Here is a 4,281-nt window from a genome sequence, read left to right as displayed (position 1 = left end):
GGGGTGTCCTGAGAGCCCCGCCCCGGGAGGCGGCCCCGCCCGCGCCTGGCGCCTGACCTCAGCTCCTGGGGGCCCGCAGGCGGTGGCGGGGGTCCTGGACCTCGCGTCCAGAGGGGCGCCCGGGCTGTGGCGGCGCGCCTCCCGCAGTGGCCGGACCGCGGGGACCCTCAGGGCAGGTGGGGGGTCTTGTGCAGAGACCTCCTGAGCTGCTGTCCCCGGCGCAGCGAGGCCCGCCAAGTCCCCTTCTCCAGCAGCTCAGGAGGTCTCTGCACAAGACCCCCCACCTGCCCGAATCCCAGGGGACACGAGGAGCCAGGCCTCACGTGTGAGGGGCCAGCGCGGACTCTGTCGAGGCTCCACTAGGAGTGGGCCCAGACAGCTGCTGCCTTTTTCCTCCTTGCTTGTCCGCGCTGGGACCTCACGTGGAAGGCGGAGGGAAGGAGGTTCTCCCTGTGCTGCCCCTGGTCCAGTCTGGGCCAGCCCCGTCTGCGAGCTGTACCAGGAGCCCCTGAGAGCAGCCTCTTCCCAGACGCAGTGTCCACTCTATCTCGAGCCCCCCCCCAGATGGTGGGACCAGGCACGAGGGGTGCACAGAGGCATTTGCTGACTGGCACCCAGTGTTTTGATGGGGTGTGAATCAAATGATTCTTTCTCGTGGCCTTATTACCCTAGTTCATGGAATTACTCCCTTGCATGAAGGGGAGACATTTGGGGATCCCTAATTTGTGGCACAGTATTATTAACTAGGGCAAAAGTGAAATAGTTCCTTCATCAAAATTTATAAGTTTCAAACATTTACCACAAACTGTATGTAGTGAGAGCAGCTAAATTTCTGTCCTTGCCTCTCCTTGTGACCCTGACTGGCAGGAGGTGGGGCTGACGCAGCCATGGGTGAGGAAGGACGACTTGGACACAATCCAGCAGCCCCTTGGTTCACACCCGAATGCCTGAAATCATGAGGAAGTAGTCCACACTTTTCGTGCATTGCTGTGGGACCCTTGCCGTGGGACTGCCTGGTCCTGGCGTCCTGAGGACACCTGTGCCCTGTGAGGCTCCCCAGCTGTGCCCCTGCTTGGGCAGCAGGTCAGAAAGTGATCAGCCCTCTGATAACCTGGCTGATCCCCTTGCCAGCTGAAATGGTCAAGTGTCACCTTGCTGAGGGCCCTTCTGTGTTTTGACGGAGAGAGAAAAGCTGGGGAACCAGAAGAGAGGCCCGTGGTTCAGCAGTACTCCAGGCCCTCTTACACAGCCTCGTCCATACAGAAAAAGGGAGAGAGCAGAGTTAGGTCCCACAGCCCTTTCTAAGCCTCACACTGGACTGGGGCAGGTGACCTCTCCTCCTAGCCTCGGTTGTCAATTCTATACGAGGCAAGTTGGGAAGTGCCTACCTTCTCTGCTGGGCATGATGACGGCACAGCCCTGGGGACTATGGTGGTGCCTGTGTGTCCATCAGCACACTGCTGACCTCTGAGCGTTCAGTTGCCACGTGCTCTGGTCACAGACACAAGAGCCCAGCTGGGAGCTGGTGGGACAGTGTGAAGAGCTATTCAGAGCGAGAGCAAAGAAGGATGGGCAGCAGGGAGAGGAGTTCTCCACTCCTCCACAAGCAGAGCCCTGGAGAAACCCAAAAGGCTGACAAAGGCAGAAAGCAGCCAGGAGAGCAGGGGTGAGAATGGAAGGTTCAGAAGGATGGGTCTGTGGAGAGCAGGGGTGAGGAGTGCAGGGCCTGGAAGGGTGAGTCCAGGGAAGTTGGTTGCCTTGCAGTGCTTCATACTTTCTTTGCTTCAATTTTAATCCTGTGATGGAATATTCTAGAAGTCATAGAGTGTTCTGGAAGCTTGACTAGGAGAAGTTGGTCTTGGGCAAGGGGTTATAAGGAGTTGTCTCTCTTGTTTTGGAGAAACTACCAGCGGGGCCCTTGAACCTCTCAGGCAAATCCCCCATGGTTCTCCAGGAACCTTCCAGAATACAGACCCTGGCTCACAGAGCAGCTGGCCGGGCTCTGGGAAACCTTAGTGGGGTCCCTGCGGCTCCTTATTCTTGCCCTGCTTCTGCCTTAGGAAGGCGGAGCATCCCGTTCTCCAGACGGACGGACAACACGAGGTGCCTGCTTGCTGGCGTGGGGCTGTAGGTTCTGGTCTGTCTGTTGAATTTTAGAGTTACCTACAGATTCTCAGAGAAGATGAGTTCTGCATTTTCTTTGGATACTTATTTTTCATTCTGCCTTTCATGGTGTTTTTAATCCGTCGACGCATTTTTCTCCTCAGCACCGTGACCCCGTATTATCAACACCATCTATCGACTCCCCTCCCCAGCTTGTGGCCCCCTTCAGGCATGAACACAAGGTTTTATAAAGCTATTTCTGGATGCTCTATTTTATTCCATTGGTTTATTTGTTCCTGGTGGACCCACACTGTTCTAACTGTTGTACCTTTGGAATCATGTGCCTTAGTAACCAGTAGGGCAAATTCCTGTTGCTGCTTCTTTTTAAGAATTGTCTTAGAGATTCATAGAAGTTTATTTGTCCATCCAAATTATAGAATGGTTTGTCCTATTGCTAAAAATTCCACTGGAAGTTTTGTTTTGGAGCGCGTAAAATGTATACTTCCATAAGACTGTGTTGGAAGGGTACCTGGGATTTGTTTTAGCGTGGTGTGGTGAGACACACAGACAAGGGCACAAAGCGTGAAATTTTGCTCAGTCGCCTAGCAGGCATGCAAGCCGTGGGGGTTGGGAAGCACCAGGGTCTGTCCGGAGGTTGTGGGGGTAGGTGGAAAATGTGTCAAGACCCTTCACTATGGTTTCCACAGGAGGCACAGAGGAAGCAGGGTAACCAGGCTTAGAATTAGCTACTGTATTTTCAGTGGCTGATGGGTGTGGGGCGGTCCCTGGTTGTCTGGCACCTGCCCTGGGGGTGATTAGGGCTGGAGGGTAGTGGCCACAGAGAGGAGGGGTGGGAGTGGGTTCTGGATGGGCTGCTTTTCCCGTGAAAGGTGAGTTAGCTAGCTCTGGGAAGGGCCATCCCTCCAGGGTCAGCAGGCCCCAGGTTTCAAAGCTCAGAATAAAAAGACCTTCAGAGCACTGCAGCCAGGGGTACCCTCCCACAGGTCAGCAGGCTCCTGGCTCACTGGCAACACCCACCCCATCAGCGAGAAAGCTGGAGCCCCTCATTCTAGCCCCTCTAGCTTGTCTTCCCCAGGTGGCCTCCCAACCCTGTGGGCAGGTGTCCTTAGGTCTCTATCATCGGCTATTCCTTCTGCCTGGACATCTGCATTTCTGCCTCCTCACTTTCTTCAAGTTTGACCCAAAATTCAGGCTGGTAAGAAGTAGGGGTCCTCTTACCCTCACCCCCTGGTGTGTGTATGGCTCTCAGGGCACTGGTGTGTTCCACGTGTATCTGACCTGAAGTTTAATTTGTTTGGAACAGAATAGTTTCCAAGACACCTTCTGTGAGTAAAATAGGGGCCATTTTATAAATAGGGAAATTGAGGCACAAGAAACTGACTGGCCGACCAAGATCACCGCCAGGGCCACTGAAGGCTTTGGCCTCATTTCCAGGGGTCAGGACTCCCGGATGGACGTTGCCCCATGGCCATCCATCTCTGCAGGCTGTGCCCTCTCCAGAGAGGTCCTATTTCTGCAGCACTTGGGTTCCAGATGAAACCACTTCCCTCAAATATGCAGATGTTTGACATCAAATAAGGATCTAAATACTTGGCAGTATTTTATATCTTATGTGTAGATTTCAACACCATGGAAGTGTGGGTTTGAAGGGCCCCAGAGATGGGAAACCTCGTCAACCTCTCTTAGCTATGTTCTCTGTCCCACTTCCCTGGACGTGAGAACATGATCCTCGGCATAAAGCAGGATCTGAACTGATGACCTCTTCCATGGGTCTTCATCAACATTTAAGAGAGTTTTGAAATTTGGAGGCATGGAAGCATTTTTTTAGTACTTGAGCACATCTTTCTTCACACTTGTGGTTTACAGAACAAATGTTTACATGTAACTTTGCTTCCTAAAATGTCAAAAATCCCACAAATATGAAAACAATTATTCTCAAAGGAATGGTATTTTATGAAAAACAATTGCTTACAGTAATTCTTTCTAATTGGCTTTGAAAAATGCTGTGTCGAATTATTTCTGCCAATGTGCAAAGGCGGGGTCTTGTTTAGTTGGGAGGAGGGCAAATCCCCAAAGGAGGGTCACTGTGAGGAGGGCACACTGGCCGGGCCTGTGAGCCTGCTGGCTCTCCCTGCCTGCACTGTCACCTCCTTATCG

The sequence above is a fragment of the Callorhinus ursinus genome, unplaced genomic scaffold (genome assembly GCF_003265705.2).
Source record: "Callorhinus ursinus isolate GAN/ISIS: 27379988/994484 unplaced genomic scaffold, GSC_fseal_2.0 scaffold3, whole genome shotgun sequence".
In the NCBI taxonomy this organism is placed as follows: Eukaryota; Metazoa; Chordata; class Mammalia; order Carnivora; family Otariidae; genus Callorhinus; species Callorhinus ursinus.
Note: the sequence above shows the minus strand (reverse complement) of the source record.